This window comes from Coptis chinensis, chromosome 2, assembly GCF_015680905.1.
Source record: "Coptis chinensis isolate HL-2020 chromosome 2, ASM1568090v1, whole genome shotgun sequence".
NCBI lineage: Eukaryota > Viridiplantae > Streptophyta > Magnoliopsida > Ranunculales > Ranunculaceae > Coptis > Coptis chinensis.
The window spans coordinates 9559338-9584786 of record NC_141457.1 but is presented as its reverse complement, the minus strand read 5'-3'; the positions used below and the strand labels follow the sequence as shown (position 1 = coordinate 9584786).

Below are 25449 nucleotides of genomic sequence, written 5' to 3'. Positions count from 1 at the left end.
AAGGTAAACATGCCTTGTCTAATTTTATTGGTTTTTATTCAGCATATAGGCTTTTAATTGCTATATCTGAGATGTATTTGATGAACTTGAGTGTAGGCATTGAAGGATAGTGGCTGTGTTACTGTCTCTCTGTACAATGCTAGCAGGTGACATTCCTTCTCTTTTTTTCTTTTCTTTTTTGAACTGAAGTTCTAATTTGTTTCAGTTTTAATTGCATGACACTGTAAAACTTTTACAGGTTTATCTTGTAGACATACAATTTTAGGCGTAAAGTTTGAAACTTTTAATTGCATGACATTCGTTCTCTTGTAGACGTAAAGTTTGAAACTTTTCAACACTGTCAATGTCAACCTTATGCTTAGTTTTAGGCTTTGGGGGTTCAAAGGGGCATGTTAGGATAGCAATCTTAGCGTTTCGAATTTGTTTTGGCATCTGGGGATGGCTCATATATTTGTCAACGATAATGCCATTAATCAGCTTGGTATCTTCCAACTTTCCCTTCCACTTTGATCAAATCTAAGTTGACATCCCTCCTCTCTAAGTCTACAACAGCCACAACTGCTTTAACAGTAATCTCGGCCAAAGTGCGCTTGCATCGATTGACACTGCAAGAAAAAAAAACTTGTCATTAGTCTGAATCGTAATATCTCATGACTGATTACTATGTGATGCAGCTATAATAGTTGACTTTACATCCTTGAAGATAAAGTCGTCATGCAAGTCTGAACCAAAGGCTCAATATTCGTGGCATAAAAAACAAACTTCTGTGCAATGTTCTCTAAATGTTCAACAGATATCCTAGAAGCCATTTCATAGCCTTCTACTACCCGAATAGGATGCACACCACGTTCTAATAGTCTCTCAGCCTGCTCTAGAAGTGCACCAGCCATGACAACAACTCCAGTAGTCCCATCACCAATTTCATAATCTTGACTCCTAGACAACTCAACCATCAGTTTTGCTATTTGATTATCAACATCCATCTGCTCCAAGATTGTCGCACCATCATTTGCTGGAAATAAAAAACTTAATAAAGGAATATTTTTTTTTTAAATATAATAAAAAAGAGACACGTGTACATACTGATAGTGACATCGCCGTTAGGACTCTGAAGCATTTTTTATCCATGCCTTTAGGACCAAGAGAAGTACGTAGAATCCTAGCAACAGCTTTATGAGGAGAGATGTGTGATTTCTGAGCATCGATTCCTCGTAATCTAGTCTTATGTTCTTGATCTCTTACTATAATAAACGGACGACCGTACTCATCGAATGCCAACGCCATTTTTTAGATCGATCTAGAGAGATGTGATAACTGCGAACGATGATTAATGAGAATATATTTTTTAGGAAACTACTCTCTCTCTCTTTCTCTAGTATTTTGTGTGTTTCGACAAAGGGCTTCTTACATAATGTGATCTTGTTTAAATTGCCCAGGACTTGTTTTTACTGTATGGCATGTAGTTTTTGTCTCTGTCTAAATGAGCTCATGCACCTTAGACATTATTGAGTGCAAATACATTTTTTTTTTGTTCACCTTGTTTTTCACAGCTACTCAATTTTTTAAATGTATAGATACTTATGAGTGCTCCTTGCCCTGCAGCTCGTTTTGGACTTAGATGAGACTCTAGTATGTGCTTACGAGACATCTAGCTTGCCCGTCATTCTTCGCAGTCAAGGTACAGAGGTAGGACTTAGTTGGTTTGAGTTGGAATGCGTATCTTCAGACAAGGTTTGCCTTTTATTTGTACTTTCTGATCTGGTTTACTTGTTAATAACTTGTTTTCAGAATGAAATCCCACTTAAAAGATTATTTATATATAGTTGAAGGAGTATGACGGAAAGCCTAAGGTGAATCATGTCACAGTGTTTGAACGTCCAGGTTTGAGAATTTTTTTAAAAGAGACAAGTGAATTTGCAAATCTTGTGCTCTTCATTGCTGGTCTTAAAGGTTTGCATTTTTGTTCAGTATTCTTATGAACTTTTCTCTATAGCATTTCTTTAATTCATTTGATTTATTGTTTTTAGGTGTCCTACAGGTTTGCTAGACCACTAGTTGACATAATAGATGATGGGAATCGATTTAGCCTTCATCTTTATAGGCATTCAACTACCAGCATGTAAGAGTTCTTTCTCCTCTTCCCCCTTCCCACTGTAACCTGCTTGAATGACAGATTTCATTCCAGCTGTCATTTTAAAATATGCATTTCTTGACAGTACGCGTTTATTTTCTTTTTTCTTGTTGCTGTTGTTCATAGATAATCAGGTGACTTGGTGCACATTCTTGCTTGTGATTTGATTGATCATTGATTTTTAAACTCAGTTGTGTTCCTTTTTTTTTTCTCAAGAAACTGATGTAACTTTCAAATCGACTTAATATTCCCTTAAAGAGGACAGAGAATGCAACAGACCAGATGCTTTGTGTAGACAGTAGACCACTAATGAAGTAGCCACTGGAGATCCATTTGAACCTTCCACCTGTTTTATAGATCACACTTTTGGTTTGAGACATTGACCATTTTAAAAAGGGCCAAGCCAATGGACTCAACACGTGTGTGTTTTGGATAGTCATTTCGATACAGAATGTAGATTCCTGAGAATGGGTGACTATGTGGGGGTCGTCTCCAATGAAATGGAGGTTATAGTAATACTTAAAAGGAATTTAAGTTTATGGATATGAGCTAATTAATGTAATTGTCTTAGTTGATTTCTCTGGGACGACAAAGTCAAAATTGCTAAATTGCTACTTCTTAGCAAATCATTATCAACTTTTTTTATTGCTAAATCTTATCTAATTTCCTGATAGTTGATAGCAAAATTGTATTTTTAAACATTGATGAAATGAATACTAGTTTACATGCTTTGCAATCCATGTCACGATTATGAAAATATGATTCATATTTGTCAAGTAATTTACTCTGTAAGCGCATATCAAGTGCTGAGAGAGAAAGGTTCTAATGTTTCAGTTGTGCAATTTTACTTATGCTTGCGTGACCACTTTTTCTCACATCTTGGTTCTTTGCAGGCAATATTTAGTAGCATAAAATCTCCAATCACTAAGGATATGAGACCCATTCTACCACCACAGGTGCATTCTTTTTTCTCAGAATGTTGATCTGGTTTGTTCTTGTGTTTTTGCTCGCTCTTCTAAAGCTCGACATTAGAAAACTACAGACAATTCAGGAAAAAGTATGTTCTTGAGACTTTATTGAATTTGAAGTATGGTGCAAGTCTCTTTACTAGCTTGCTTCACAACCTGAATTACAGGAACGTCCGGACAATCTCAACTTTTAGAATGGGAAACATACCGTGGCAGTTGAAAGGAAGGTAGGAGTCTTGTTTGTAAAATATTCAATCCTTCTTTATCTCTCATATATGGAGGGAAGGCAACACTGTTGCATATAAGGCAGCCAAGCTTGTAGCTGGTTTGGGAGTTAATCATAGCTTTGTTTATAGTGACAAACCTCCATGGCAGCAGAAGCTGCCTACTGTTGAGGCAGGTCAGTCATTTATTTTGCTGAGTTGTTTATGCTTTATTTTGATTTTTGCGCATTGCATTTCTGGTCGAACACTCCCAACCCAACTAAGATCGAAGAACCGAACCTGACAGACCGTGGTTCTCTTTTTATTTATGATATCAATTATAATGGTTACTTCCCAATCAGGTTGCCCAAGACATCACCTCTTTTACAGTCGTTCAACAAACTTTTTATGCGTAAGCTTTTCAAACTATCCAAACGTTATATAGGATTTCAAAGTTCTTGATTATCTTATGTAACTAGAGACATACTGCAACATTGTAGGTATATTGGAGATTCTAGTGGAAATATATCAATTATGAAGCTTGATCTTGCTAAATATCATTTAGTACAGAGGAATTACAGAATTCCTCTTTCAGCATCTCACGGTGAGAAACACACTCGTTTGAGACCTTGTTCATTTTCCTATTAGTTCTATTTCAATGAACAATGATATATACCTTTTCACATGCATAATTCTTATTCTTAAATTCTTTTATCTGAGGTTCATCAAAATGCATTGAAAAATTACAAACAAAGAATGATTCTTAGAAGCCCCACATAAGTGTGTACCATCTTCCATTGTTCATAGCAACTACTGGTATGTTAAGGAGAATGTGTGTTAGAATTTAGAAAATTGAAAAGACAAATATCCAATTTCAACTATATCAGTAATAATTCAAAATGAACTTCCACATGCTTTATTTTATAATCGGTTTGTCTAGCCATTTGTAACCGTAAGTTTCAATCTTAAGACCGTAAATGTGATCAGTCCTCGATCTCTCCTTTGATCAGTGAAACAGAACTCTCTTAGGTATAAATTTGGAAGCAATACAGTGTTTTTATAGAGTAAGGCTCTATGGCGGACAACAACTTAGCACTTCACTTATAATAGAAGCTTAGTGCGAAACAATATTTTTTTTCTTTTCTTCTAGTTCTATTTCTGTTCCTTATAAAAGCATTCTACTATTGTGGCATCTATTTTTGGACTGAGTACTGGATGATATCTATGAATCTAGTGTGACACTTGATTTCAGTTTAACTGAAGGAGTTTTCTTTCTTATGTGCAAATAAATTAAATTTACTATGTTTCTCTAGGGAATGCAACTGAAGTCGCTTGTGACAATGCAGTCTTGTCCATAATGCCACAACCAATGGCTGAGAGTCAGAGGTAATCTCTGGGATTTACATAAACAATTAGAAGATAGGCTTCTTTATTTGAGATGCGAAAGGTTTTCTCCTATAAGCACTAGTTAGTTAGTAGTCAACGTCCAAAGTTTGGTTAAATCTATGATCTCCTATATTATTTTGTGACTCTTGTTTCTGTGTAGGGTACTTATAATTTTCCGAGATGGTCTTATTGTATTATGGGGACTTGAAGAAAGTAAGGGAATTCTTCTTATGGGTGGAAACATGTTGTCATAATCGAATGAAACAAAGAAAGTTACTTCTTCATGTTGGGCATGCCCCTTTGGAAGTAAAGTCGTTGTTGGATATAGTAATGGAGAAGTATACCTTTGGAGTGTGCCACCACTTTCAAATCCAAGTACAATAATATCAGCAAATAGGAAACTAACTTTGCCGCAAAACGTCCCTCTATGTAAACTTTGCTATTTTACTTGGCTGGTGGGGCGGGGCGTTCAGAACATCTATGTTGTTCTTCATTACTTTCCGTTGTGGATGAATAGAACGAATTTAATTGTTAGATCGAGTTATTGATGAATGGAAGAATTTAATTGATACATTGTAGACTAAAAAGGGTGTAGGTGCAGGTGGCCCCACATATAAAAAGGGCTAGAAAAACCATTTTTTTAAATAAATGAGAAATCATTAGTAACGGATAGAAAACCGTTAGGAATGAAAATAATTAGTAACGGATAAATAACCGTTAGTAATGGAAAATTAGTAACGGTTAGTAAATGTCAGAAAGGGAAAATACCAACACTTTATCAGTTGCAAACAAACGTTGGGCAAAATTCATAAACGTTGGAAATGAATTGTAACGGTTTTTATGTCACTGAAATTAATTTCAGTAACGTATAGTATCCGTGACTAAATTTTGTAACGGAAAACAAACGTGACTAATATCCGTTACTGTCGATTGTCATGCTTTTGTGTCACCGCAAGATAACTGTTACTAATATTTTTAGTGACGGATGTACATCCGTTACAAATCAGTCAATATGGTGTAGTGAAATCCGCCACGTTATAGGAATTCGGGTGGAAACTAGCTCTCTATCGGCATTACGTATGACTGTAACACCTGATTTCTTAGGGACTACACGAACTGGGCTCACCCATTTACTATCTGATATGGGCTATATAATTCCAGCATTGAGTAATATCAGAACTTCCGCTCTAACTACCTCTTTAATGGTAGGGTTCAAACGACGTTGTGGCTCACAGGAGGTTTTTGCATTATCCTCCAAATGTATGCGATGTTTGTATACGTTAGGGTCAATACCCTTAATATCGTTTAAAGATCAACCAATTGCAGAACGATGTTCCCGAATAACCCTAATCAAATTTGCCTCTTCAGTAGCAGATAACTGAGATAATATAATAATCGGATGAGTGCCATCCGGATCAAGATGAATGTATTTTAACTCAGCAAGAAGATGTTTCAGCTCAAGGGTGGGAGGAGTGGGAATGAGGGAATCAGGAGGGTGCTCATCCTCTAAAATGCAGATTTGTTCAGAAGAGAGCTCTTCAAACTTAGGAGCTATATCGTGGATAGGAGTAGATTCTAAGAGGTCATGTATTTCTTGGATCTAAGAATTCTCAGTACTGCTAAAGGAAAGAAATTGGTGCATCTGATTATCTGGAAAAGTTTTGTTAAAATAATCTTGAGCGAGACTCTCTATCATGCTAATTTCGCCATCTATAGTCGTGTCTAGTGTCTGTTGCATCATTTTAAAAATATTTACCTTAACAACAAGATTTTCAAAGGAAATAGACATCGAACTATCGCCGTAATTAATGAGGGCATTGGCAGTTGGCAAGAAATGACGCCCTAAGATGTTAGGAACAGAGTCATGGACGACTTCTGTGTCTAGAATGACAAAATCGGTTGGATAATAGAAGTCTTGTACTTTAACAAGAATATTTTCAACTACGCCTTTAGGATACTTAATCGAACGATCGGCTAACTGCAAAGTCATTTTAGTTGGTTTTCGATCGTGTATACCTAGTTATTTATTAAGGTAAAATGGGAGTAAATTAACACTCGCCCCTAGATCTAGAAGAGTAGTTGTTGTAAAAGTATCACCTAAAGTGCATTGTACAGTGGGACGAACGACCAGGGTCCTTGTACTTTAACGATTCTGTTGTGCTTAGATAAAGAGGGAAACTGTTATATTAAGAAGGTTTCTTTAGGCATGTTTGTTTTCCTCTTTGTGGTGCACAAATCTTTAAGAAACTTAGCGTGTGTTGGAAGACATTTTATAGAGGAAAGGTAGGTTTATAGTTAAATTTTCAAATCTTTAAGAAACTAAAATTTCCTAATCTCGTCAAAATTATCGTCCTTTTTTAACATAGCTAGTCTCTGGGGAAACGGTGATTTTTCTCTATATTTAGCATAAGGGTCAATATAAGTATTGTCTTTTTCTTTAACTGTTGTCGGTTTCCCCTTAGGTTGAGGTTTAACTAGTACTTCTATAGTGGTAGGATCTTCAGTTTCAACTATGGTATCTGGTAAGTTTTCTTTATCTTGTTGTGGAGAATCCTTAGGCATTATTACTTTGTTGCCAACCACTTTCCCTGAACGGAGAGTAGTTACAGATTTTAATTCTCCTTGTACTATATTTTTATTATTAGAACTACCATTTAGTTCAAAGGCTGTGTTTGTTGATTTTGGATTAGGTACAGGTTGACCTGGAAACACGCCGTTTTGTTGTGGTTTTTCTTGGACTAACTGTTGGATGGATTATTGGATTGCTAGTAATATCTGTTGTTGAGCTTGCATGCATGCATTGAATCTATCATTTTGGGAAGGTTGAGTTGTCACGGGTTGTGTAGCAGGAACTGTCTCACATTGGTTATTAACGGGTGGGTTTTTATAGTTGTTATTAACTGGTACTAAACTTATATTATTATTATTATTATTATTATTATTATTATTATTATTATAATTACCTTGCCCTTGTCCTTGCCTTGGTTGATATTGATTGTAGTTATTGGTGGGCCTAACTTTTTGATTATTAAAACCTAGAGGTGTTGCTTGTTGGTGATTATTACGCCAACTAAAATTAGGATTTTGTCTCCAAGGTGCGTTAGGTATATAATTAAAAGCACAGACATCTTCTGGCTGTAATTGTGGTTGTTCATAAGCAAGAAGACAATAATGATCTGAATGTTCAAGATTATAACAGAAATTACAATGAAGAGAGTTTATATTCATGACGGGAGTTGGTTTTTCTTCTTGTTTTTTTAATAGAAAGGGCATCTACCTTACGAGTGAGGGATTCAATTAAAGTTTTAAGTTCAAGATCTTGTTTAATCTCAAACATACTGGCTGCCTTAGCGGTAGAAGAAGGAATGGAGCGGGATTAATCGTTACTGATAAGAGCCCAAAACTGTAGTTTTAATCCCTTAATAATATTATATTTAAACCAATTATGTTTATAATAAATAAGAGTTAGTACTGTTTATGTACTTTTGTGTATTTCAGGCCTTGGAGTCAAATATGTGAAGAAATATGTCACTTTTGCAAGAGAAAGGAGCAAAGGTTGGTTGCTAAGAAGTTCTATGGTTAAAGCCCAAGTTTCAAGGAGAAAAAACCTTTTTAAAGCCCAGTCAAAGCTGAAAAGTCAAAGTTAATGCGGGCAGAAATAATGCATAAAAGTCAACATAACTTTCGTAGGCCGTATATTTGGACTCAGACCTAGAAATTGGGCTTACTATATGTCAAAACGACCAGCTCGGAAAGAGATTTCTAATAGTCTAGAACTTTATCCAATCAGAAGAGTCAAAGTGGATGAAAAGGCTATTGCAGTAATTTCCAGTAGAGAATCCCTTTTTAGACTTAAGTAATTAGGTTTTGGACTTGATTTAGTGGCCCAAAACCTAGCTCCAAAGCCCATGCACGAAATTATAAACCTAGCCCTCTCCTATATAAAGGGGACTAAGGTCAAACTCTAAATATAACCCTCATTAGTTTAATTTTAATTAGCTCTCTCTCTCTCTCTCTCTCTCTCTCTCTCTCTCTCTTATTAGTTATTTAATTTAGTCTAAACCTAGCTAAGTTTATGTTTTGTGAACCTAGCCACCATTAAAATACCTTCAAGATTATTAGTTAATTCAATTGTTCTCTTCCTATTATGTCTTCTTTCTATTATTTATTCTATGATAGTCCCATGATTCATAGCTAAGCCTTCATTAGAGGGATTTGTTTGAAGCTTTGATGAAGCTTTAATGTGTTAGTATAAAATCATTATTTTTAATAGTTTCAATTCTAGAGGGTAGTTCATTCACCATGAGAATGGGTTTAAACTTTCTCTCATGCTAATTATTAGTTGGTTAGAGATGCCATGAATAATTAGAGATAAAAAGACCTGACCTTTATGTTGAATGAACCTTGTGTGAAAATATAAAGATTAGGGTTACAATAAAAATCTATACTAGCATGTTAGGGATTAATCAAGGTGGATATCAAATTTCCCTAATTCTTTCTTTATATTCACATCTTAGTATTAAATTGCCATAGTTTAATTTAGAATATCTTTAATATTAGTTCTTACCATATTAGTTCTATTAGAATTATTACTCTCAACATATTGTTGAATTGTTTAAATTAGTGAAATTATTACGTTCTAAGCAACTAGGAGTGAAACGAATTCTTACTCAAGTTATTGCATAATAATCGAGAGTAGAACTTTGATATAAAATAGTACAAGCTTATTTTACTTCTTCCTACCATAATTAGTTAAGATTAGGTAAAAAGTGCTATCTTAACTAATATCAAATGATGACGCCGCCGCCATCGTAGTTGTGTGTAGATTTAAATTTTATTAGCTTTTCCAATTCTACCAATATCCCAATTCACCCACCAACCCTTTTGTTAAACTGTGTTCGCTCCTTGAAGTCTACTGGAAATTTTCGATCCGGTAACTCAGAGCACGCCCGCGCCCTTTTTTCCAATAAACTAATTTCGAGGTTATTTCTAAATTGTAGGCCCAGCCCATTAAGAAACCGCGTGAAAGCCTATTTCTAAAAAAATCACAGAGTGCGCCCACGCCCTTGTTGCTTGATATTTGAGCGCGCACACGCCCCTCTGAAGAAAGCTCGATTTAAAACAGGTTAGCCACATGTTCTCTTTTCGTTGGAATTTATTGTTTATTCAGTATTCCAAGCATCCACAGGACAAGTAAGTTCGAATTAAAGACGCTATTCATAAGCGTAGCGAGGAGGCACTCAGGTTCTCCTCCTTTCACTCCTCGTTTCTTCTGTCAGAAGAGTTTTAATTTTAGTATATCAGGTTTGTTTGACTGCTGTTAGTGTTCTTTCATATTGGACTTAGCCTTGTATGAGATTACGGTCTGGTAAGAGAAAACCATCTAACGTTATCTATCGTAAATGTCAACGCACACGCCTATCTAGAAAATCACACACTACACCTGCATCAATGGCTGAAGAAGCAGAGATTCCTCTCTCTGATTTTCACAAAGCCCTAAACGCCCCCTAAGTCTTATATCATTCTTGCCGACCCAGTGGGGGATTTTATGATTCCCTCGAATTGAATATTTTTAATTTATTACCTGTTTTTCATGGTTTAGACCACGAAAAGCCTTATCAGCATATGCGTAGGATAGAATAAGTTCTCACTACATTCCATCATCCTAGTGTAGGTTCTGAACAAATTAAACTGAGGGTGTTTCCTTTCACCCTAGCCGATAAGGCGGTGTCTTGGTTAACTGCCCAAACGCCTAATTCCGTGGACTCATGGGCAAAACTTGTTCAATTGTTTATGGAACAGTTTTACCCACCACTGAAGACAGATGAGATGATTCAAAAGATTCATTTCTCTGCTAGAACCCTCATGAATCCTTTTTAGAGGCCTAGAACCGGTACACTAATCTTCTTATAGAGTATCCACATCATAACCTTGCAAAAGACATGCTTATTCGAGCCTTTTTTCAAGGGGATTTCAACATCATCATAAGGAGGTTCTTGATATAATAACTGGGGCCTCAGAGGCTTATAGGTTTCTAGAAGATCAATCCAAGCGTAATAATAACTGGGGGGGGGGGTAACGACATCCTCCGCTCTGCTACTTCTTCTTCCACAGCCAAGGTTGCCAGTATGTTTGAGGTTAAAACTGATCCCGAGCTTAGAACTCTAATCGAATCTCTCACAAAAAAGGTAGAAGCTATTTCCATTCAATATAAGCCTACTCCTGTCATGAACATTAACTCTCTTCCATGTAATTTCTATTTTAGTCTTGAGCATACCGACCCCTATTGTCCTCTCGTCTATGAACAACCACCCGCACAGCCGGATAATGTTTGCTCCGTCAATAACCTTTCTATTCCTAACACACCTTGGAGATAAGACCCCAACTTCGGTTGGAGAAATAATCAACAAGTTACACCTCCGGGGTTTAATAATCAAAATGTTAGCCTAACAAACAATTACAACCAAGCTCCACCAAGACAAGGACAAGGACCAGGTAATTATAATAATTATAATAAAGGTATCATTCCAGTTAATAATACCTATCATAACCCACCCGTTAAAAATCAACGTGAGATAGTTCCTGTCATACCACCTGTGGCAACGACACCTTCACAACCGGATCGTATCGAAGCCTACATGCAAGCTCAACAATAGATTTTACAATCCATACGACAATCTTTACAATAGTTAACTCAAGATAAAGCCCAACCTAAAGGTGTGTTTTCAGGTTAAGCTATACCTAATCCTAAAATGCCAAACACAGCCTCTGAAGTAACCGGCAATACTAGTAAAGAAAATTTAAACATAGGTGAGTTAAATGCCATCCCATCACTACTCTCCATTCTGGCAGAGTGGTCGATAACGTTGTAACTTTGCCCATTGATACACCATCGGTGGTCATTGAAAATGAAACTTTGCTAGATACCAATATAGAAACTGAAGATCCTACCCCTGTAGAGGTACCAGTTAAACCACAACCTAAGAAGAAAACGGCCAAGGTTAGAACTCCTATTGACCCATATGCTAAATATAGAGAGAAACCATCGTTTCCCCAGAGACTAGCCATGTTAAACAAGGATACAAATTTTCACGAGATTAGAGAAGTTTTTAAAAATCTAACGATAAACTTACCTTTTCTTGAAGCTATTAAAAAATTACCACAACATGCTAAGTTTCTAAAAGAGTTGTGCACTACTAGGCGGAAAACAAACATTCCAAAAGATGCCTTTTTAACTGAATAATTTCTCACTCTATCTGAACATAATGGAATCGTTAAGTACAAGGACCCTAATCGTCCTACTGTACAATGTACCTTAGGGAATACCCACACGACAACTGCTCTATTAGACCTGGGGGCGAGTGTTAACCTACTCCCTTATTTTCTATATAAACAAATAGGTCTACAAGAGATGCAACCAACTAAAATGACGTTGCAATTGGCTAACCGTTCTATGAAGTATTCTAAGGGTGTTATTGAAAATGTGATTGTTAAAGTTTAAGATTTTTACTACCCAGTTGATTTTGTTATCCTCAACACAGAAGTCGCTAACGACTCTGTTCCTATCATCTTAGGGCGTCCCTTCTTGGCAATTGCTAATGCGCTCATAAACTGCCGCAATGGTTCAATGTCCGTCCTTTGACCATCTTTCTATTGAGGTAAATGTTTTCAAAATGATGCAATAGTTACCCGATACGACTATCAATGGAGAAGTTAGCATGATCGAGAGCTTAGCTCAAGATTATTTCAACAACACGTTTTTTGAGAATCAGATGCACCAATTCCTTTCCTTTGGAAGTTCCAACTTCGACGATGATTCCCTGGATGTAAATGAAATCAAGGAAGATTTCCTTTGACTCTTTTGTACCTCTTCTTTGCCACCTTGCGAGTCCTCCCCCTATCAACATCCATTCATCCCTTGATGCCATAACAGAAGAAGAATTTTTCACTCACTATCTCAGTGATTCTTCAAATCTAGAACTAAGAGCACTAGCTAAGCACCATTTACCCACCTCACATCATCCTGTCACTCATTCACCTTCCATTAATGTTCTCCGCCCTTCACTTTTTCAAAGGAACCTTGAGTTTGCACTTCACCCTCTTGCTTCTCCCGTGCTTCATGATTTTCTAAACCCTCCTAGTAAGAAAATACTACCCAAGGACAAGCCACCCGACCCTTTCATTTTTAGATGTGTGATTATAACAACCCACGCCACTAATGAGTTTTGTGCTAAACCCACATTCTCATTTTTTCCATTCCTTCCTTCTAAAACTTATCTATATCCCACATATCTTCCACAACCATCCATTTTTTCACGATCATTCACTTGGCTACCCTTTCTTTCGAGAAAAAAGAAGAAATTGCAAGCTAGGTTAGGTTATAGATCCATCTGTATTCACTCTCATTTTGCTACGCCATGTCATAGGAAATCTTGGTGCCTAATTATGTTTGGGTTTGCCGTCCATGTTAATTATTTATGGACAGACCCACAACTCTTTAGATTGTTGATATATGGTAAACTGCATGATAATACATATTTTAGATAAAGTCTCGAGTATCTGACTATAAAAGACTCATTTTATTCTTCGGTATACTGATAAGCACCCAAAACTGTAATATTAAACCCCGAGAGACATAGCATTTTGGTCGATTATGTGTTTAATAATCATATAATAATTATATTTTCGTACTTTTGCAGGTTTCTGCAGTTAACATGAATATAATGGTAAAACATACATCGAAGTACGGGAATACTGGAATATTTGAAGTTTCCCACTCAACCCCAGTGAAGCCCAACAAAGCCTGACTAGAACCGAAGTTTCCAAAAGAATAAAACCAGTGCAGAACGGGTCCACATATAAAGAAGCAGCAAACTTCCGAAGCTCACATCTGATAAATCTGGATGCCGACGTTGGCTAGTGAATTGCCAGATTGACCAGGCGATGAACTCCACGCAAAGATAGAAAGTTGTAAAAATGCCAATATCAGTGCCGCCACTGGACACACTAAGTGGACCCACTCTGCGGGCCCAAAGGCATGACGAGTCAGCATAGGTAGGTGGCAAGTGATGGTCACAATTTTGTGCCACCTTGCAGATGGGAAAGACACGTATCAATTCAATGTTTGAATTGAATTGAGCAAAGGGACAAAAGCAAAACACAAAAGGACAAAACATTAAATGAAAGTTTTGTTTCGTAAACAAAACTTTGGATAAAATGAATTCACATGCAGACAAAACTTTGTATTTCAAAGTTTTGAATCTCTCAATTGAGAAACAGACGAAATCCAATTAAAGGCTTCACGAGAGATCAGCCTATATATATGAGGGGGGGTCTTCAGATATTCTTCCTTTAATATTTTCATGCTTTAGCCTCCGCTTAGCAGTTCGTTAGTTTTCATTTCAGCACTTAAATTCTATCCTTTTCATTTCAGTAGCTTAAATACTGTAAGTCATTTATTCTTAATAATAGTCATTTCTTTTCAAGTTTAATTCCTATCCTGCTTTTATTTATTTAATGTATACAGCAAGTTTAATTATTCCTTCAATGACCATGAGTAGGGGTGTAAAATGGGCCTGGCCGGGCTAGCCTGGCCCTCAAATCATAAAGCCCATATGATTTGAGGGCCGGACTGGCCCAACCCCCTTATGCTATGAGGGTCGGGCCTGTGAGGGCCAACACTTGAATTATACAGCCCTTGCCCTCACTTCAGCCCCCTTTAGAAAATTGTGGGCCGGGTCTATGGGCCGGGCTATACAACTTGTCAATTATTCAAAACTCTTGAATACAACTTGTTTAGACTTCATTAACATATTTGGTTTTTATCAGATTTCATTAACTGATTAACATATTCATTACAAAAATTCTTGAAAACCTATCAAACTTCATTAACATATACAATAGAATATATGAATATATTCCATAGGATAGAGATATATCCATATAATACAGCTGTATCCTATAGAATATATTCACATATTCTAACAATATATTCATTACAAGAGAGAGAACCTCCATCAAGGACATTATACGTATAACTAAGGGTATTATACGTAATTTTGTTTAGAAAATCTAAATATCAATGAGGGCCTTAATACGGGCTTTGTGAGGGCTTTAGAGGGTCGGGCTGAGGGCCGCCCTCATGTTTCCATATCTAGGCCCTTACCCTCCCCTCAAAACATGAGGGTCGGGCTGGCCCTGCCCTCAAATTGCATGCGGGCTTAAATTTGAGGGCTTTTTTTGTCTATGGGCCGGGTCGGGCGGGCCGAGGGCTTGAGAGCCGTTTTTACCCCCCTAACCATGAGCTAACCCCCCGGGGGAGGGTTATGTTGCTCGTGTGAGAATTCGGATTGGCTCTTTAATATTCTAGAATCACTGCTTAGGAATTAGGTGTAGATTAGACATCCGGTCCCAAAATGATCGAGGACTGCATAAATTTGGAGTGCTGATGCTCCAGAATAGTCTCGAGAGAGACCCAAAATGTCTCGTGCGCGACTCTCTGGTGTCAGACAGCTCTCCAATTTGTCCAGCTGACGTAGAATCGAGCCAGGAGCTGAAATGATATTCCAAAGATAAAATATTAGTTCAACTTCTTATGCTAGTGTGATGCGACTCAGAGATGTGCGCGTTTTGCTAGGGATCAATACTCGACGTCGTCTTGGGTTTGTCTATGAACTCGAGACGACTTAGAGCTGTAGTGATGTGGTAATATAAACTGTTAAAAAATGATTCTTGCATGAGTATGATTAACCCTCTCCCTGTTTCTCTATCTTTGTTTATTCACATCGAATTCATCGTTAGTAATTTACATTATTTACATTACCGTTAATTTAATCAAACTAACTAAAAAAAAACCTAAAATCCTACTCACTAAAAGTTGTAATTCCAGTTGTGAACCTTGCCGAGCCTTAAGGTTTGGACGATCCCTTACACGACCTATCCTACCAAACCTACTTGAGTATGGTAACTTGACTAAACGGACAACTATACGGACTTTGGTCTTCGAACTGTGGACTTCGGACTTAAGTAAAAGAATAAAAACCAAAGAAACGTATACATTTAACGTTTTATCAAATGGCGCGCTGCACGCCGAAGGACTCTAGACATTTAACGTAATAACTAGAATACATCAAACATAAAACCCATCCCTTACCCCCTCATCTTTTTGATTTCCATTTCTTTTTGCAATACTAACGTGTTACGTACCTATTTGCCCCAACTTTTTCTACTAATAGATATCTGTGAACCAAATCTTGTTTATTTTTATTAGCACAGTTTAAGTATTCTGTAGGAACTTGAAGTAATGAACTGACAAAAGAGTCTTGGACAAGACTAAATTAGTAGCGCGCGAGACTAACCTGGAGTATCAACACTCCGGTTTTCAGGTACATGCCACTTTCCCTTTCAGTACTCTTTTGGACTCTCTAGTCTAGTTTATCCAGTAAGTTCACGAGCTCGGGAGTTAGTTCGATTGTTGTACGAGGAATCGCGGGACTCCAGGTTTTAAATTCTTAAACTCCTCAAACTTTGTCGAGGATATTATTTGGTTGTTGCTATAACCTGTTTTACCTGGCATGTTTGTGTGTTGGCATGAGAACTCTTTGTATATAAATGTGGTTCATCATTACATCTTCACGTTAACACAATTAATTTGATTCGAATATATTTGGATGTATGTGTAGTTTCAAACAAACCTGCTTAGAATATTTTTGTATGTGTATGTTACATCAATTCACATACGCGGTATTCATCTGTATAAGTTCGCTCTCGACATTTCCCTAGCTCACATTTAAGTTGCATGTATCGATAGCTATAGATTATTGCATGCGTAGGACACATTTCTATTCACATAGATTTGCATATGTAGACTTCCTGTGTAAAACTAGCATGTGTTAATTGTATGTTTAGTTTCTATTTTGACATCTATCGTTTTTAATTGCATGTTTCGTAATCACATCTCCATAATACATTAATTACGTAAACTAAAAATTAAAAAAAAAAAATCCTAATAATTAAAATTTCATCTTAATCATCTTAATAACACCCCGCATAATACACCATCATAAATCATCATCCTATTCCATCAGTGCCTAGGAAACTTGAAAAAAATTGAGGTTGCCTAATTAAAGAACGTGCTAGCATGAACAACCTCCCTCAATTCTATCAAGTGATCTGGCTGCTGGAAGATTCACACGTTGTCCTAGCTTACCTGCTCAAGTTAGCAACAGCTCAGGAAGACGTGCTTCACCTCCCTCCTCCCTTAATTTTAAAATCTCTAGTCATAATTCATTTCTTATGAGCCTTGAATTAAAATTTGTATTTGTATGAGACTACGGTCTGGTAAACATAAGGAATTAGAACTTACATATCGTCGTCGGAAATACAATAAACAACTGCTTATGCTATCTCCTAGACATAGTTCCTCCTCCATAAACCAACCTCGTCAAACATCTCAGTTGCCATTATCTCCCTTAATTATGGCCCAGGAAAATCCCATAGTCGAGAAACCCCTTTCGGATTTCTATACGACCTTACAGGAAGGACCTGCTTCCTGCATTACACTCGATGGGATTGTAGGTGATTTTTGCATTCCGCCAAATATTTTTAGTTTGTTACCTGTTTACCATGGTTTAGACCATGAAAAACCATACAATCATCTTCGTCGGATGCAACAAGTAGTCACCACTTTCTGCCATCCGACCGTTACCAACGAACAAGTCTTGCTTAGGTTGTTTCCCTTCACCTTAGCTGATAAAGCTTCAGTTTGGCTCGCAGGACAAGCACTGCAATCCATTGACACATGTGCCAAGCTCGTACAAGCATTCATGATAAAATTCTATACTCAGAAAAAAAACTACAGAAATGCTTCAGAAGATTCAATTCTTTCGCCCACATCCCTAGGAATCATTTTCGGAAGCATGGAGCAGATTTACTGATCTGCTTCTCGAATGTCCCCATCATCAACTCGACACCGCTGTATTAGTCCGTTCATTCTTTAATGGTCTCTCTGACCATCAAAAGGAAACATTAGATATCATGAACGACGGTTGTTTCATGGACAAAGGCGCTACTGAAGCATACACTTTCCTTGAGAAACAGGCTTCACAAAGCACCCATTGGGGAAACACTGATTCTTCCAGATCTTCTAAAGACACTCCTACCAAGGTTACATCTATGTTAGAGGTCAAACCCGATCCGGAATTAAAAACTCTGATCGAGTCCCTAAACATAAAGGTCGATGCTCTTTCGATTCAAGTAAATGAGCAAAAACCCAAACAGGTCATGGCTGCCAACGTTTCCCCATGTCCTCTTTGTTTAAGTCCGGAGCACACCGATTCTTACTGTCCCTTGGTATACGAGTGCCCTCCCCAATCTTCTAAAGAGGCTTATGCTTTTAACATCCCTAATGCACCTTGGCGACAACATCCGAATTTGGCTTGGGCACCCCCTGCCCAACAACAAGCTTTTCCGGGTGTCAACAACGCTTCTGCACGACCACCCGCGAACTACAATTCCTACTGTCAAGGAAATCCTCCACAATTTCAGCAAGGGCAAATTTTTTTTCCTACCAACGAAAATATAGGGTACCAAAACAAACGCAACCTTGTTCCCGCTAATCAAGGATATGGCTACCAAAATCAACCCGTAAATAATAACCGTGAACTTGTTCCTTGTTCCTCTTGCTCGGGTACAATCATTTTGCCGATAAAAATATGAAACTTTTTCTGACTTACATGAATCAATAGAATCAAATCTTAGCATCTATCCAGCGGTCTCTTCAGCTATTAGCTGGGATAAAAGTCAAAAGGCGTGTTCCCTCGCCAAGCAGTTCCAAACCCTAAGCCTACGAACACTGCCTTTAAACTCAACAATGCACCAGGATCTAGTAATCCAAGCCAGGGTGAGGTAAATGCCATCACCACTCTTCGTTTTGGCTGAACCATCGACAATAATATACGTATGCCAGACGAAGAATCGACGAAAGCCACGGCTGACGTCCTTCCAACTCCTACCTCACAACCTATACTGGACGAAGTTGTTCCTTCCAAATCTATACTCACGTCCCTAGGGAAAGACGCCACTGATCCTTATATGCGATTCCACCCAAAAGCTCCGTTCCCTGCCTGTTTGGCAAAGAACAAATGTGACGAACATTTCGATGAGATCCGTGAAACCTTCAAAATTTTGACCATAAACTTATCTTTTCTAGATGCGCTTAAGCATTTGCCCAAGCATGCCAAGTTTTTGAAGGACATGTGCACCACCAAACGACGTACGAATGTTCCTCAACAAGCGTTCCTCAATGAGCAATTTCCCTCAATTACTATTACTAATGGTGTGGTTAAATACAAAGACCCAGGCCGACTAACTGTACCATGCACGTTGTGCGACAAGTATACCGCTACCGCACTTTTAGACCTAAGAGCTAGTGTTAACCTACTTCTTTACTATTTATTTAAGCAGTTAGGTCTTCATGAATTAAAACCTACCAATATGACTCTACAACTCGCGGATCACTCCGTCAAGTACCCAAAGGGCATAGTAGAAAACGTCATAGTCAAGGTCCAAGATTTTTACTACCCCATTGATTTTGTCATTCTAGATACCGAAATGGCCTGTGACTCCATTCATATTATCTTGGGATGTTCATTTCTTGCAACTGCTAACGCTCTCATAAATTGTCGGGACGATTCAATGACGTTGTCTTTAGGGAACCTTTTTGTCGAACTCAACGTGTTCAAATTAATGAAACAATTTCCCGATCCTATAATGGAGGGTGAGATTAGCCTGGTTGATAGCTTGGCACACGATTATTTCACAAACTCTTTTCTCGAAGATGACGTACACCAATTTCTTTCTTTTGATAATCCTGAGTTTGACGATGACTCGTACATCAAGGATGTCCACGCGTTATTAGAGTCAGTACCACTATTTGATCCTACTACTGCGGTGCCAACTGATTTAGAAGAACCGGACTCGATCTTTTCTATTGAAGGGACGGTCGCTCACGAATCCTTGATCCCCAATCCTCAAACTCCAGATTTAAAACCTCTACCCTCTGATTTGAAGAACGTGCATTTTAATCTCGATGGTAGTCACCCTATAATAATTTCTGCTCACTTAACTACCGACAAAGAAGCACGTTTGATTCGTGTCATTCGTGAACACCGCTCTGCTATCGGTTTGTCCTTAGATGATATCAAGGGAATAGACCCTAACGTATGCACACATCGTATACATCTCGATAATGGCTTAAAGACATCGCGAGAACCGCAACGTCGCCTGAACCCCGCCATGAAAGAGGTGGTGAGAGAGCAAATTTTACGTTTACTTGATGCGGGTATCATATACCCTATCTCTAATAGTGACTGGGTTAGTCTTGTCCATGTTGTTCCTAAAAATGTTACTGAGGAAGTTCCTTCCTCTTGGTCACGTCCTGATCGTAAAAAGTTCTTATCCACTGTAAAATATTATTTTTGGGATGACCCCTACCTCTTTAAGTATTATTCTGACCAACTCATTTGTTGCTGCATTCCCAACTGGGAGTACACCGACGTATTATCCTTTTGCCATGAACAATCTTGCGGAGGTCATTTTAGTGGAAAGAAAACTGCGGCCAAGGTGTTACAACGTGGTTTTTACTGGCCAACCCTTTTTTGCGTTGCACACGAACATTGCATAGCCTGCATTCGTTGTCAGCACCTAGGTCGAATTACAAAATGCAATATGATGCCCCTAAATCCTATCTTGATTGTGGAAATTTTTGATGTTTGGGGCATTGATTTTATGGGACCCTTCCTGATTTCTCAAAGTTTTCTCTACATTCTAGTCGCTGTAGACTATGTGTCCAAATGGATTGAGGCACTCGCATGTCGCTCAAATGACCATAATACTGTCGTGAAATTTGTAAAAGAAAACATTTTTTCTCGTTTTGGTGTCCCCAAAGCTATCACCAGTGATGGGGGTACACATTTTGTAATAATTTTTTTGGGTTTTTAATGAAGAAATATGGAGTTACTCACAAAGTTGCTACTCCATATCACCCACAAACGAGTGGCCAAGTGGAAGTCTCTAACAGAGAGATAAAGTCCATTCTGGAGAAAACTGTCAATCCATCAAGAAAAGACTGGTCTCTCCGCTTATCGGATGCCTTGTGGGCATACCGAACATCATTTAAGACACCTATAGGGATGTCTCCTTACCGCATTGTTTTTGGAAAACCTTGTCATCTGCTAGTTGAACTTGATCATCGTGCCCTTTGGGCCATCAAAAGCCTCAACTACAATATCAACGAGGCAGGCGAGAAGTGAAAAATGCAATTAAATGAGCTTGAGGAGATTTGCAGTGATGCTTATGATCTCTCAAAATCCTACAACGCTAATATGAAAAGAGTGCACGACAAACACATTTTGCGTAAGTATTTTAAAATTGGCCAAAAGGTTTTACTATACAACTCCAGATTACACATTTTTCCTGGTAAATTGAAAACACGATGGTTTGGTCCTTTCATTGTGTCAGCTGTGACACATTATGGGGCAATCTCTTTGCTTAATCCACAAGATAACAACGAATTTCAAGTCAATGGACAACGCCTAAAACATTACCATGAATTACGCTCCCCAGATGTTGAACAAACTCTTCTTCAAGATCCGGTCTACAGTGATTAGATATTTCGTTTGGTGTACTCAATCTTGTTTCTATAGAGGGTACGTCATTTTTAGTAGCTGGGCCATCTTCTATTTTATGATCTCAAAAGTTCTTTAAAGTGTGTGGTTGCAAGCACCGGAACCTTAGTCCACGGAAACTCTATTTCAGAACTGAGTATAAATGTCTTCTGCAACACGAGCAAACGTGCCTGTCGGTAAATGATGGATACCTAAAATTTTACTTCCTTCCTTCTCTTCCCTTTTCTATTCTCTGCCTCGCGAACTTCAGCTAATCATTTGGTGTAAGTCTCACTCATCACGAATAGGGAATGGTCATAGTACTTTTGCTTGTAAACGATGTGTGCAAAAGATGGGATGGTGTATGCATTGCCAAACACCCTTTTTTCCAGGTCTTGACTTCCTATCCGATATTAGCTAGTTTAAGGTATACTTTTGTCTGACACCAGCTGTGTGATAACCCGTAAAAACTAAACTAGATTACTCTAACCTCATTCTTACGGTATCAATCATTTATTTCCTACTCTCACATATAGATTCATGCAATATATATAGAGTACGGATTCGTTCCACTCTTAACTCTCAAGACTTAAACAAATTCAATTGAACAAACACAAAGAACAATGGTGAGAGTAATGTGCGATGTGAAATTTCTATACTATCATTCCCAACACAAGAACAATAATAACAAGTCATAATTTAATAACTAATTTAAACTTTATAAATCTAATTTTAACAATAGTCTAAGAATCAAAATGAAGACAACCTAATTTATGAATTTAAATCAATTAAAACTAAATAAGAATTTAATCAATAACTAAATTGAAATGAAGAACTAATTCTTTATTATAAAACTAAATTTGATTCTAAATAATAATCTACTTTGTTCTAACACTAATTAATTGAAGGTAAAAACTAGATCTAAAACAAGCTACTCTAACTAATTAATGGAGTCTAACCTAATTTTCTCCTCTAGATCTAGGTTATCTTAAGAGTTAAGTATTCTCCATACAAATGGAGGAGACCAGATCCACTTTTTCGTGCATGGATTGAGGAGCCATGTTTTGGGCTGGAAAATTGAGCCTTAACCCTAATTTCTTCAGTCCACAGAGGCCTTTTCAGTTAGATTTGACTTCCACGGACTTTTCACCCACTTCTGCTCCTCTGATTGGGTCAAGGATTGGAAAGATCCTTCCGATTCGGTCGTTTTAACATAAGGTAGGCCAAATTCCGAGGTCTGAGTCCAAAGATACGACCTACGGAAGTTCTGCTGACTATTATGCGCTGTTTCTGCCCGCGTTGAATTTGACTTTTCAGCTTTGACTGGGCTTTAAAAAGGCTTTTTCTCCGTGAATCTTGGCCTTTTATCATAGAACTTTTTAACAACCAACCCTTGCTCCTTTATCTCGCAAAAGGGATGCATTTCTACACATATTCGACTCCTATGCCTGAAATACACAAAATCACGATAACAATACTAACTCTTACTTATTAATCACATAATTGGACTAAAGCAATATTGTTAAAGGGGTTAAAACTACAGTTTTAGGCTCTTATCAAACCACCCCCAAACAGCATTTTACTTGTCCTCAAGCAAATATGAGAAATTAGAATAAGTGACTAAAAATGGAGTTCTAACTAATCTCGTTTCGCCGAGTACGATTGCAGTGACCATATGTAACAAGGCCTTAAACCACTAGGAATTCCCTAGTGGACGAGTTATAGTCTCGTGAGAGTTTTCCAATAAAGGTACCCACAAACTCCATCTATACTACAACGACTAAGAAATAAAACTATTGTTTCCTTATTTATGTCTCAATGATCTATACATCTCACTAGTATTTAAACAAGAATGATCATTCTAAAACTTAAACTAATACATGCATAATAATCAAATCATCTTAAGAAAAATAACTATACAATGAACTATGATATGAAATGTAATGGCAGGTCCATTTATGAAATTTTTCGGTAGCGTACCTAAGTAGGTTCTCACAAGGAATGTGCCAAAACACATAACACTCTAATTTTTCCACTCAAGTTTGCTAACTCCAGTGAGTAGTAAGGACACGTTTCCTCACAATCTCAATGACAATCCAAGGAAGCCAAGGTCGATCAAACACATCTACCACTTACTATCACACAAACCTATTCCTAATTGAGCTAGAGGTCTTTATTAGGTGATACGGGGTGTATGTGTTGGTTAAAGAAGGAAGGAAATGGATATTCAAAAAGACAAGTCTGAGAAAGTAGGGTCTTCATATTATGTAACTAGAGAAAACCTTGTTCTTTTGCTTCTACACTTTGTTTCCATCCTTAGCCTTTTTATTTTGGCTTTTTGACTCATTTTATTCTATTTTTGGAGTTTTTATTCTATTTTTATTTTTATTTTTCTTTTCTTTTCTTTGGATGGAAACTTCTTTTCTTTTTCTTTTATGAAGCAACTAACTAATTTTTGTTTACACAGGTTTTTCTCTTTTCTTTTCTTCACTCATCCTATTTCTCATACTTATCCAGATAGGTAGGTTGATTTTATTTTTTATTTTGTTTTATTGGGTAAAGGATTTGTGGTTTGTGAAAAGGCTAATAAAAGGCTCAGTGGGCGACTAGCGGATAATAAATTTCATATAGGTGTGAATTTCTGGCTATATCAATCCAAAGAGGGCCTAAATTCTTGTTTAGGATATGGTGTGGTGATCAAGCAAGTGGATGTGTGATTTCTCTACTCGGAATTGACTTCTCCCTTGTGTTATCACTCAGATATTTCACTCTTATAAGGCTTTTAGGCTAGATGCTCACAGGATATGTATTAAGTACTCTAACCTAGGTCTTAGAAAAATACTGCCAAGTACAATCAAAGATGCTGATGCAAGATGTTCGTGAAAAGATGCAATAACTATTACCTATGTATTAATCTATGTTTCAAATATTAAATCCTAATTCAAGTACTACGTGAGATTTCTAGACTAATATCATAATGGAGAAGGGAACAATATTATTATCACTAAGTGCCTAGTATAAACAATATTTATGATTTTTAATTTTTTTATATAATAAAAAGTGCATAATTTACATCTTAAAAGTGCCTAATTTTTGCAAATGTTTCTATCCCACCCCCAGACAATCAAATGCTTTGTCCTCAAAGTATAAATAGATAAGGAAAGAATTTACCATAGAAACGTGGCAAAAATTGGCAGTAACTGTAATAGAAATATTGTAAAAATGATATGATAACATGAAACATAATTAAACTGTTACGTACGCACTAACACAAACTCTACTGGAGTAAACATGACAAGCAAGGGGTGGCAAAAAGATTTGAAGTGAAATACCAAAATACACCACCCCCAAACAAAATTAGAAAACTCTTTTTAAGTTTGAAATTTTTTGTTTGGCCTATACTCCAGACAGTTGGTATTGTACAAAAACTTGGGTCTTTTAAAGTCAGATTCCCTAGACTTAATGTGATATATATGTATTAACATGCAGTTTCCCATATATCAATAATCTAAATAATTGTGGATCTTTCCATAAATAGTTAACACTGGATGCACCATTAAACAGAATTAAGCATCAAGATTTCCTATGGCATGACTTAGTAGAATGGGAGTGAATTCTGATGGATCTAGAACCTAATCAAGCATAAAGTTTCTTCTTTTTCTTTGAACGAAAAGGTGTCCAAGTGAATGATCGTGAGAAAATGGATGGTTGTGGAAGATATGTAGGGTATGGATAAGTTTTAGATTGAAGGAATGGAAAAAATGAGTGCGTGGTTTTAGCATAAAACTTATTGGTGGCATGGGTTAGTATTATTACACATCTAAAAATGAAGGTATCAGGAGGCTCTTTAGGTAGTTCTTGAGAGGGTGGATCATCACAGGCTCTTAGAAACTCGTCGAATTCCTCATCCAGGTTGTTCGCATCCATATAATTATGGTATTCATCTCCATCTTTGAGGAATTCATCTATCTCGTCTATTGTGAGGTTTAGTCCATCTCTTGTAGGGTTGGAAGGCAGGGTGGAAAATTCTTTCGCTAGTTCAGTTATGTTCAAGGAGTCAAAATTGTGATATTTGTCTTCTTCCATAAGAGGGGTAT

At 37.3% G+C, this 25449-nt stretch overlaps 1 long non-coding RNA gene and 1 pseudogene across 10 annotated transcripts; one reads left to right on the top strand and one right to left on the bottom strand.

Annotated features, from left to right (window-relative positions):
- Positions 1-117: 117 nt before the first annotated feature.
- On the bottom strand, positions 118-1331 carry LOC147514761 (T-complex protein 1 subunit epsilon-like; annotated as a pseudogene). Its single transcript, XR_015213279.1, has 3 exons — positions 1084-1331; positions 694-1012; positions 118-605 (listed from the first exon to the last, which is right to left on the bottom strand). The product of XR_015213279.1 is annotated as a T-complex protein 1 subunit epsilon-like (transcript).
- Positions 1332-1464: 133 nt separating this feature from the next.
- LOC147514760 (uncharacterized) lies at positions 1465-14173 on the top strand. 9 transcript variants are annotated; one of them, XR_015209650.1, is made up of 10 exons: positions 1465-1731; positions 1824-1950; positions 2039-2119; positions 3025-3188; positions 3267-3326; positions 3456-3499; positions 3665-3714; positions 3803-3906; positions 4616-4688; positions 4849-5257. It is a non-coding gene; the product is annotated as an uncharacterized LOC147514760 (long non-coding RNA). The 9 variants fall into 9 exon arrangements; XR_015209649.1 differs by lacking the exon at positions 4849-5257 and adding an exon at positions 13388-14173 and having other exon boundaries at positions 1471-1731; positions 3267-3499; XR_015209644.1 differs by having other exon boundaries at positions 1484-1731; positions 3025-3087; positions 3267-3499.
- Positions 14174-25449: the final 11276 nt, after the last annotated feature.